General features: G+C 45.4%; 1 protein-coding gene across 2 annotated transcripts in view; it reads left to right on the forward strand.

The window, feature by feature from the left end:
- Nucleotides 1–12354, forward strand: part of ANKRD27 (ankyrin repeat domain 27) — an 83754-nt gene continuing 71400 nt past the window's right edge. For both annotated transcript variants that reach the window (XM_040329461.1, XM_040329462.1), the window contains exon 1: nt 1–136. The gene's annotated coding sequence lies outside the window, so the exon portion shown is untranslated. The remainder of the gene's footprint in view (nt 137–12354) is intronic.

Consider the following 12354-nt stretch of genomic DNA (forward strand, 5'->3'; position numbering starts at 1 on the left):
TGGCTGAGGGCTGGGAGAGCGGAGCTGATTGGCTGCTGGCAGTGTTGTTGGTCCTGGGCTAAGCTGTGCATTGCAGTGAAGCGGCTGTGTGAGGGGAAGAGAAGGAGGAAGCAGCACCGGGCTTCCCCTGGTCTGGGTGAGTGCTCATCATACTTTCACTGGCAGCTTGCTTTCTGTCTATTGTACCATTCCTCTAAATGTCCTGTCATATGTAAGTCACGTGACTGCCCCCCCCCCCCATACACTAATAGTGTTCAACTTTCTTAACATAGGGTCTCAAGTGTGGCCCCTGACACCATCAAAGAGCTGAAGCCTCAAGTGTGGCCCCTGACATCACTGAAGGGCTTTGCCCTTGAGTGTGGCCCTTGACTTCACAAGAAGGGCTGGGTCCCTGGTGTCACCGACGGGTCGGGACCTCATATGTGGCCCCTTAGGTCACCAAAGGGCCAGGGAACCAAGTGTTGCCCCTGACTTCACAAGAAGGGGCCGGGTCCCTGGCACCACCAAAGGGCCGGGGCCCCTGATGGTACCAAAGGTTTGGGGCCTTAGGTGTGGCCCCTGGCATCACTGTGGCACTTGACTTCACAAGAAGGGCTGGGGTCACCGAAGGGTCGGGACCTCGAATGTGGCTCCTGAAGTCACCAAAGGGCCAAGAAACCAAGTGTGGCCCCTGACATCACTGAAGGTTTCTGACCTTGAGTGTTGTCCCTGACTTCACAAGAAGGGGCTGGATCCCTGGCGCCACCGAAGGACCGGGGTCCTCAAATGTGGCCCCTGATATCACTGGAGGACTGCGGTCTTGAGCGTGGCCCCCTGACATAACCGAATAGTCTCAAGTGTGGCCCCTGTTATCACTGAAGGCCTGTAGCCCTGAATGTGGCCCCCGACTTCACTATAGGGCTGGCTGGGGCCTCAAATGTGGCCCCTGATGTGACCAAAGGATGGAACCTCAAGTGTGGCCCCTGACATCTCTGAAGGACTGCGGCCCTGAGCATGGCCCTTGACTTCACCGATGGACTGGGCCCCTGATGTAACCAAATTGTCGGGGCCTTAAATGTAGCCCCTGACATTACTGAAGGACTGCAGCCCTGAGTGTGGCCCCTGAAGTTACTGAAGGGCTGGCCGGGGTCTCAAATGTGGCCCCTGATGCTACCAAAGGTCTGGGGGTTTCAAGTGTGGCCCCTGACATCACAGACGGACTGCAGCCCTGGGTGTGGCCCCTGACATTACTGAAGGACTGCGGCTTTGAGCATGGCCCATGACTTTATTGAATAGTCGGGTGCCTTAAGTGTGGCCCCTGACATCACTGAAGGACTGCAGCCCTGAGTGTGGCCCCTGACTTCACTGAAGGGCTGGCCCTTGAACTAACGGAAGTTCCGGGGCCTCAAGTGTGGCCCCTGACATTACTGAAGGACTGCGGCTTTGAGCATGGCCCCTGACTTTACTGAATAGTCGGGTGCCTTAAGTGTGGCCCCTGACATCACTGAAGGACTGCATCCCTAAGTGTGGCCCCTGACTCCACTGAAGGGCTGGCCCTTGAACTAATGGAAGTTCTGGGGCCTCAAATGTGACCCCCAGACTTCACAGAAGACCTGTGGCCTCAAGTGTGGTGTTTATCAAAGGGCTGGGGCCCTTAAGTGTGGCCCCTGACATAATTTTATGATGGATGAGCGTGTGTTTTGTTCTGAAGTTTTGGTCCAAGCGAACACGGAAGTGAACTGTTACTCCCGCCAAATTGGCACCCAATCACGTGACCAGCGCCGCCACACTGAGTTCCACTTTAAAAATCGCGCGAATTCACACAATTTCAGAGTCCTGTGTCAGTGCGACTTGCATAGAGATCTGTCTAAGTGCAAGGAACTACTTTCAAAATCGGTGTGACTCCGATGGAACCGGAGTCGCGCCTTTGAGGATTGGAGGGTTAAGGATTGTCATCCTATTTCATGTTGCACCCTAAATGGTATGACCTGAAACATGGTCAGAAAGGTTAGGCAGATACTTATCCATCATGTCGTACCATCAGGGAGGTGCGTGATTGGTCCCAAATGTATTCAGCAGCAAGACAACTACCCCAAACATACAGACAAGGGCCCATATTCTCATAGAAGTTACGATGGAGTATCTCAGGATACTCCATCGTATCTCCCTTTTTTGGCCCGCGTATCTATGCGACTGATTCTTAGAATCATTTTCGCATAGATACACTTAAGATCCGCCATCTGTAAGTCACTTACACTGGCGGATCTTAAATGTAATGACGCCGGCCGCCGCTAGATGGCATTTACGTAAAGCAACATATGCAAATGATCCTTCTACGCCGATTCCCGAACAAGTTTGCGTCGCGTAACCGTCGCTAACGTCGTTTGCGTGAGCGGAAACTTACCCCTGCTATATGAGGAGTAAATTTTCCGCAAGTCCCACGTAGGCCATGTTACGGATGGCGTCGGGTCCGCGTCGTGTTTTTTCGTCGGGTACGTCGTTTCCGTAAGTCGTTCTTGAATACGGCTTTACGTCAATGACGCACACGTCGGCGTCGTTGACGTTTTCCGCCGAGAACTGGAGCATGCGCACTGGGCTTTTTTGAAGCCCGGCGCATGCGCAGTTCATTAGAATCGGGGGCGCGCTTAATTTGAATACAAGCCGCCCCCTTGGAGATCCGCCAGGCTACGCCGGGGCATTTACACTCCGCCGTCCCAACTGACGGAGCAAGTGTTTGGGGAATACAGCACATGCTCCTGTAAGTTGGGACAGCGGAGTGTAAGTGCCCTAAGCGAAGCAGGCGGAATTTTAGAGAGAATATGGGCCATGGTTATTAACCTCTTGACCACCGCCCCATGTCAAAAAGACGTCCTCTTTTTAAAGTTGAATATCTCGATAACGGCAGCAGCTGCTGCCACAACCGAGACATTCATCTTTTCAGGGGGCGGTGGTGTACACGATAACGGCGGTCTCCGCGGCGGATTCGCCGTGAGATCGCCGTTATCGGTGGCGGGAGAGGGGCCCCTCCCGCCGCTCTCCCGCGCCCTCCGCCACTTACCGGAGCCGTCGGTAGCGGCGGAGGGGATCGGATGTGTCCGGCAGCTGAGCGGGGACGGGACTGAAGGAGAAATCTCCTTCACCCATCCTCATAGCTCCGCTGGGCGGAAGTGACGTCAAAACGTCAGTCCCGCCCAGCCTCTTAAAGAAACTTATTTTTTTTTTGTCATTTGAAAAAATGACATTTTTATTTTTTTTGCATTTAAGTCTAATTATGAGATCTGAGGTCTTTTTGACCCCAGATATCATATTTAAGAGGACCTGTCATGCTTTTTTCTATTACAAGGGATGTTTACATTCCTTGTAATAGGAATAAAAGTGATCAATTTTATTTATTTTTTTATTTCAGTGTAAAAAATTATAAAACGAAATAAAAATAAATAAGAAAACAAAAAAACATTTTTTTAAAGCGGCCCATCCCGACGAGCTCGCGCGCAGAAGCGAACGCATACGCGAGTAGCGCCCGCATATGAAAACGGTATTCAAACCACACAAGTGAGGTATCGCCGCGATCGTTAGAGCGAGAGCAATAATTCTAGCCCTAGACCTACTCTGCAACTCAAAAAATGCAACCTGTAGAATTTTTTAAACGCCGCCTATCGAGATTTTTAAGGGTAAAAGTTTGACGCCATGCCACGAGCGGGCGCAATTTTTAAGCGTGACATGTTGGGTATCCTTTTACTCGGCGTAACATTATCTTTCACAATATATAAAAAAATTGGGCAAAATTTATTGTTGTCTTATTTTTTAATTCAAAAAAGTGATTTTTATCCAAAAAAAGTGCGCTTGTAAGACCGCTGCGCAAATACGGTGTGACAAAAAGTATTGCAATGACTGCCATTTTATTCCCTAGGATGTCTGCTAAAAAAAATATATAATGTTTGGGGGTTCTGATTAATTTTCTAGCAAAAAAATTGTGATTTTCACATGAAGGAGAGAAGTGCCAGAATAGGCCCGGTGGTCAAGTGGTTAAGGACTATCTTAAGCATATAGATGAACAAGGAGTCCTGGAAAGTGATGGTTTGGCCCCCACAGAGCCCTGATCTCACCATCATGGAGTCTGTCTGGGATTACACAAAGAAGGAGACAGAAGGATTTGAGGCAGCCGACATTCACAGAAGACCTGTGCTTCATTCTCCAGGACGTTTGGTACAACTTACCTGCCGAGTTTCTTCAAATACTGTGCGAAAGTCTACCTAGAAGAATTGATGCCTTTTTGAAGGCAAAGGGCAATCTCACCAAATATTTGATTTGGATTTCTCTTCTGTTCATTTACTTTCTATTTTGTTAATTGATAAACGATTAACAATTCTGTTTCTGAAAGCATTATTAATTTACAGAGCACAAAGCAAGGTCCATAAAGACATGGATGAGCGAGTTTGGGGTGGAGGAACTTCTCTGGCCTGCACAGAGTCCTGACCTCAACCCGACAGAACACCTTTTGGAATGAATTAGAGCGCAGGCTGTGAGCCAGGCCATGAGTCAGGCCTTCTTATCCAACATCGGTGCCTGACCTCACAAATGCACTTCTGGAAGAATGGTCAAACATTCCCATAGACACACTCCTAAACCTTGTGGACAGCCTTCAAAGAGTTGAAGCTGTTATAGCTGCACAGAGCGGGCTAGCTCAATATTGAACCCTACGGACTAAGACTGGGATGCCATTAAAGTTCATGGCCCAGATTCTCAAAGGGCTTACGAAGGCGCAGCGCCATGTACGGCGTCGTAAGTCCTAATCTGGGCCGTCGTATCTATGCGACTGATTCTTAGAATCAGTTACGCATAGATAGCCATTAGATCCGACAGGCGTAAGTCTCTTACGACGTCGGATCTTAAATGAATTTTTTTTTTGCCCGCTAGGTGGCGCTTCCGTCGATTTTCCCCGTCGAGTATGCAAATTAGCTAGTTACGCGAATTCACGAATGTACGCGCGGCTGACGCAGTAAAGTTACGACGTTTACGTTAGGCTTTTCCTGGCGTAAAGTTGCCCCTGGGTCTATGAGGCTCAGTCAATGTTAAGTATGGCCGTCGTTCCCGCGTCGAAAATTTATAAATTAACGTCGTTTGCGTAAGTCGTCCGTGAATGGTGCTGGACGTAATTTACGTCCACGTCAAAACCAATGACGTCCTTGCGACGTCATTTACAGCAATGCACACCGGGAAATTTTAGGGACAGCGCACGCGCAGTTCGTTCGGCGCGGGGGCGCGCTTCATTTAAATGAAACACGCCCCCTACCCGCCGAATTTGAATTCCGCCGGGTGATTTACGCTACGCCGCTGCAACTTTACAGGCAAGTGCTTTGTGAATAAAGCACTTGCCTGAAAAACTTGCGGCGGCGTAACGTAAATGAGATGCGTTACGCCCGCACAGAGATACGCCGATCTCTGTGAATCTGCCCCCATGTGTGTGTAAAGGCAGGCGTCCCAATACTTTTGACAATATAGTATATTTAAGTGAGCACTTTCCAACAGTAAGTTCTTGGGAACAGCACTGTGGGAGCTAAAAAAAAATGCGGTGGAAGAAACTATAAAAAAAAAAAGTGATACAAATCTAATAAGCTAATATTTATTATCCTTGCTTAAAATATAATGGGTTTTAGTACTATTTTAAGTTCCTGCATTCTCTACAGTTATAGTTCATCTCTCTGACATTTTAGATTTTTATTTTCGGGCCCCTGTGTGTGAGAAGAACAAGGCTCGGGTGGGATGGGTGGTGTACGCAGATCTTTTCTCTGGAAGGATGTTGGGAGGAAATTCTTGAGGTTTCAGCAGATTAACATGTGATAAGAAGACTGAGATTGTTATCCTCAAATGCCAGGAAACCAGAATCAATATTGTTTAGTCTTTTTTACTCGTGAGCTTCCAAGACGACGATCAATTGGTATTGCATTGGGATGTCTGTGAGTATATAGATGGCTGTCAGCCATGGGGGATCACTGTCCTAGGCTGGGATCTCTGAATCCTGGGGGTGATGGCTGTCACTCTGTGCTCAAAGTATGGGCGCTAGAATGTATTACCGTAGCTCAGCCACCTGATTATTACCTGTGTGAAAGTGGTCAAAGTGTCACCATGTGCTCACCTTCAATATCAAACTGTATACTTCTCACTCTCTTTATTGCTAACACATAAAATGTACTCGCACAGTACAGTGCACTCTTTATTGCTAAAATGTACACTCGCACAATACAGTACACTCACACAGTACAGTGCACTCTCTTTATTGCTAAAATGTAAAATGTACACTCGCACAACACAGTGCACTGTTTCTGGTGGACTCTTTATTGATAAAATATAAAATGTATACACTCTCACACAGTACAGTGCACTCTCTTTATTGATAAAATGTACACTCACACAATACAGTGCACTCTTTATTGATTAAATATAAAATGTACACTCTCACAGTACAGTGAACTCTCTTTATTGCTAAAATATAAAATGTATACACTCGTACAGTGCACTCTCCTTATTGCTAAAATTATATACACTCACACAGTACAGTCTCTTTATTGATAAAATGTACATTCACACAATACAGTGCACTGTTCCTGGTGCACACTCTTTATTGCTAAAATATAAAATGTATACACTCTCATAAAGTACAGTGCACTCTCTTTATTGATAACATGTACACTCACACAGTACAGTGCACCCTTTATTGCTAAAATATAAAATGTATACACTCACACAGTACAGTGCACTCTCTTTATTGATAACATGTACACAGTGCACTCTCTTTATTGATAACATGTACAGTGCACTCTTCTTATTGCTAAAATATAAAATGTATACACTCACACAGTACAGTGCACTCTCTTTATTGATAAAATATATACACTCACACAGTACAGTGCACTCTCTTTATTGATAAAATATAAAGTGTATACAGTCACACAGTACAGTGCACTCTCTTTATTGATAAAATGTACGCTCACACAATACAGCGCACTCTCTTTGTTGCTAAAATGTATACACTCACACAGTACAGTGCACTCTTCTTATTGCTAAAATATAAAATGTATACACTCACACAGTACAGTGCACTCTCTTTATTGCTAAAATATAAAATGTATACACTCACACAGTACAGTGCACTCTCTTTATTGATAACATGTACACAGTGCACTCTCTTTATTGATAACATGTACAGTGCACTCTCCTTATTGCTAAAATATATACACTCACACAGTACAGTCTCTTTATTGATACAATGTACACTCACACAGTACAGTGCACTATTTATTGCTAAAATAAAAAATGTATACACTCACACAGTACAGTGCACTCTCTTTATTGATAAAATATAAAATGTATACAGTCACACAGTACAGTGCACTCTCTTTATTGATAAAATGTATACACTCTCATACAGTCAAGTGCACTCTCTTTATTGATAAAATGTACACTCACACAGTACAGTGCACTCTTCTTATTGCTAAAATGTACACTCGCACAATACAGTCTCTTTATTGATAAAATGTACATTCACACATACAGTGCACTGTTCCTAGCACACACTCTTTATTGCTAAAATATAAAATGTACACTCTCACAATACAGTGCACTCTCCTTATTGCTAAAATATAAAATATATACACTCACACTGTACAGTCTCTTTATTGATAAAATGCACACTCACACAATACAGTGCACTGTTCCTGGTGCACACTCTTTATTGCTAATATATATTGTGTTACGCCAAGACCAGCTTTGTCAGAGGGAGGGCTTCTCGTTTCTTTGTTTTATTTGTTGGTACATTGGTTGATTTTTATGCCATGGGATATTTGTAAGGTGGTGCTGCGATATTGATTTTTATAAGATTGGAAGGAGGTGTGTGGGGGGACACTTTGTAAGTGGTAGCAGCAACCAATAATAATATAAATCACGACTCAAATATTGTAAATAGTTTAGACACTTTTTTTTTTTTATTGCGATTGCGCAGGAGTATGACACACAGGTCCCAGAAGACAGCAGGGACTAGTGGGAATGCACCGCGCGAGTCGCAGTAGGGAACCAGGAAGTGAAGCTGCAAGACTTCACTTCCTGATTCCCTCCCGCACACGAGAGCCGACTGACAGATTGGCTTTGGCTGCCGACATTCCGGGCGCCCTGGACAGGTAAGTGTCCTAATATTAAAAGTCAGCAGCTGCAGTATTTGTAGCTGCTGACTTTTTTTTTTATTTTTATTTTTCGGTGGAACTCCGCTTTTAACCCTTTTCCTTCCAGTGTCATTAATACATTGTCAGTGCATTTTTTTTCCCCTTGGGCCTTGCTTCACAGCCAGTTTTCTACTGGCTGGCGCGAGTCGCATTGTGCTTTCTGAATGGTCCCGCTGTCCAGAGGAGGGGGAGCTGGAACCTATTCACCCGCGCCCCCCCCAAAAGGTGCAGAATGTGAGGGGGGGAGGGAAGCAGATAAGCGAAGCTTCCACTTTTGGGTGGAAACCTGCTTAAGGCCCCATGCACACGAGAAGCAATTACAAACACCTCTAAACTCACGTTTTCAAAGGCAAAAACCGGCGTTTAAAACGCCCGTTTTTGCCGCGAATTGCGCAGCGTTTTGCCGCGATTAGCGGCGTTTTACCGCGTTTGTGGCTGTCAGCGCTTATCTCAAAGACATTGTAGACCCTCCCAAAGTTTAAAACGCAAAAATAAAACGCTTCTGAACCCAAAATTTTGCGTCTGAAAAAACGGACATAAACCCAACTGCTTTAAAACGCCAAAAAACCTGATTGTGTGCATGGACACATAGGATAACATTAAATGTGTTCAGGGGCAGTTGAAAAAAATACCCAAATGCCTCTGAACTCGAGTTTAGCAGCGTCTCGTGTGCATGGGGCCTTAAGGTGTATTTTTTTTTATTAATTTTTTTAACTTGAGCGAATTTCCTTTTTTTTTTCTGGGCAGAACATTTAAAATATTTAAAACGCTTTGAAAAAAAGTGAAGTCATTTTTATCGTTAACAAGTGGGTCAGCTCAGTCTCTTGCTGCTGACTTGCTGGAGCTTCTGAGAGTTGAAGCGTCTTTTAATAATTTACTTTTGTTTATGCTGTGCCAGGGAAAGGTCCGTTTTTAAGGAGTTTGTGTTAAGCTGGTGCCAAGAAGTCTCCTACGCCGTCGTATCTTAGCTGTCTATTTACGCTGGCTGCTAGGGGCGTGTACGCCGATTTACGCCTAGAATATGTAAATCAGCGAGATACGCCTATTCACAAACGTACGCCCGGCCGTCGCAGTAAAGATACGCCATTTACGTAAGGCATTTTTCAGGCGTAAAGATAAACCACCAAAAAGATGGCGCAGCCAATGTTAAGTATGGACGTCGGAACCGCGTCAAATTTTTCACGTTTTACCTCGTTTGCGTAACTCGTCCGTGAATGGGGCTGGGCGTAAGTTACGTTCACGTCGAAAGCATTGACTTTTTGCGACGTGATTTGGAGCGCACTGGGATACGTCCACGGACGGCGCATGCACTGTTCGTTTGAAGCGTCATTTATGTGAGGTCACGAATAATTTCCATAAAACACGCCCACCTCTTCCACATTTGAATTAGGCGGGCTTACGCCGGCCAATTTAGGCTACGCCGCCGGAACTTAAGGAGCAAGTGCTTTGAGAATAATGCACTTGCCTCTCTAACTTGCGGCGGCGTAACGTAGATAACATACGTTACGCCCCCGCACAAAGTTAAGCCGCCGTACGTGAATCTACCTATTCGTTTTTTAGAACCCGAAAAATGATTGTGTGTACGCGGCTTAAGGCCCCTTTCACACTGGGGGGAGGTGCGCTGAACCGTCGGAATTGCTGCGGTATTCGGGCACTAGCGGTGTTGTTTTTAAACCCCCCCCCCCCCGCTAGAGGCTGAAAAATGGTTAATACCACGGTAATGCCGGCGGTATTACCGCGGTGTCCCATTGTTTCCAACGGGAAGGAGCGGTGGAGGGAGGAGCGTTACCAATTCTGACGGGTTGCCAAATCTGACGAAACACCTGGGATTCCCAGATCGCCAACAAAAAAAAGGAAGTGAGTGCCATAGATTAGCGCCCTACCAGAACGCTTGGATGCATTTCAAGACTTTGTTTTACAATTTTTGACTTGAGCGTACTTTCAAACATCCTCCTAATGGTACAGAGAGAAGAAAAATAAAGAATAAAAATCACTTAGAGAAATGGACAGAAGACGAGCTTCTCTTCCACGTGAATAGATTTTTGCGGTCAGCAATTAAGTTTGCGATTTAATAGTTCCATTAGAATCGGAAGCAAGCCTGCAGGAATAAAACCAATCAGCGCGTTCTTCTTACAATTAAAGAACAGTCGTTTTTCCCCCGGCCATGATAAAATGATAGAGAAAAAAAAAAAAAAAGGGGTCGACAAATTTATACAGAATTCGGGAACCAATCGGTTTATTCTGAGAACAGGCATTTTCAAAAGGTCAAGAATGTTGTTTTAACCCCCTTTTCACAGTTCAGCGTTTTGTTGCAACGATTGAGTATTTCCCTACAATGAAACAAGCTCAACACCAGCAATCCCTTTCTTTTCTATTGGGTGTAATGGAGTCGAATCCCGGCCACGACTCCACCTACCTGGGGTTTGCATGTTCTCTCTCTGCCTGTGCGCTGCGGGTTTCCTCCGGGTACTCTTGTTTCCTCCCACACTGCAAAGACTGGTAGGTTAATTGGCTTCTGTCTAAATTGGCCCCTAGTACAGGGGTTGACAAATTTGCTTGGAATCTAGGAGCCAGGTAAAAAAGTTAGGAGCCAGAAAACACGCCCCGTCCCGACGAGCTTGCGCGCAGAAGCGAACACATACGTGAGCAGCGCCCGCATATGTAAACGGTGTTAAAACCACACATGTGAGGTATCGCCGCGATTGGTAGAGCGAGATCAATAATTCTAGCCCTAGACCTCCTCTGTAACTCAAAACATGCAACCTGTAGAATTTTTTAAAACGTCGCCTATGAAGATTTTAAAGGGTAAAAGTTTGTCGGCATTCCACGAGCGGACGCAATTTTGAAGCGTGACATGTTGGGTATGAATTTACTCGGCGTAACATTATCTTTCATAATATAAAAAAAAAAAATGGGGATAACTTTACTGTTGTCTTATTTTTTAATTAAAAAAAGTGTAATTTTTTCACAAAAAAAGTGCGCTTGTAAGACCGCTGCACATATACAGTGTGACAGAAAGTATTGCAACGATCGCCATTTTATTCTCTAGGGTGTTAGGATAAAAAATATATATAATGTTTGGGGGTTCTAATTAGAGGGAAGAAGATGGCAGTGAAAATAGTGAAAAACAACATTAGAATTGCTGTTTAACTTGTAATGCTTAACTTGTAATACCAACGGCCACCACCAGATGGCGCCAGCTCACAAAAAAAAAAAAAATGTTTTTTTTTTGCCCCCTTTCCAAGCCAAGTCGCCAGGACCCTATTTCTAGTCGCCATGGCGACCTGGCGCCCGGGATTTGTCGAGCCCTGCCCTAGTATATGAATGTGAGTTGGGGACCTTAGATTGTAAGCTCCTTGAGGGCAGGGAGTGATGTGCATGTACAATATATATATGTAAAGAGCTGTATAATTTGACGGACACAAGTAAGAAAATATAGAATCGCGCTAAATCAAAATTCCACAAATCAATCTTTCAGATTTGCCAATATAAAGTTCTTATTAAAGTCCACCAGTGCTTGTAACTAGAAGCTTTTCACAGGTCGTGATGAAATGGTCCACCAGGTACCACCCTATGTGAGGAATCCACCACCTAGTAATGAGATTTCATTCTTACCAGCTCCGAAAGACCCGCCCCACTAAGGAGGATCAAAAAGTGCGTTCAGCCACTTAACAACCGCACGCCGTAAATTAACGGCGTGGGCTTTGTGCGGTGATATCTGAATGATGCCTGCAGCTACAGGCATCATTCAGATATTGCCGGTTTCTGCCGGCGATTCTGCACACCATAGGAACGATCATAGCGGCTGTTCCGCCGCCCGTAAGAACGATCAAGCGGTCGTTGAGTCGTGCGATCGGTGAGTCGGTGACAGGATCCGCCGGCCCCGGTTCTTGACCATAGAGATTTCCAGCGGACCAGATGGTCGCCGGAGTCTCTATGATCGTTGGAGGCCGGGCGCGATGTTATGACGTCACGCCCAGCCTTGGCTGGGAAGCCAGGATCGTTTTTTTTTTTTTTTAATTACTTTCACTGGATAATTTCCCTTTTGGCGGCTCCAGAATTACACTTTCATTTTATTCGGGAGCCAGGGCGTCCCAGCTGCACCCGCGCGGACGCTAAGAGGCTTACAGCTAGTTATTTGTCATGTGTAATCTCCTGT

Source organism: Rana temporaria, chromosome 11, assembly GCF_905171775.1.
Source record: "Rana temporaria chromosome 11, aRanTem1.1, whole genome shotgun sequence".
Lineage (NCBI taxonomy): Eukaryota > Metazoa > Chordata > Amphibia > Anura > Ranidae > Rana > Rana temporaria.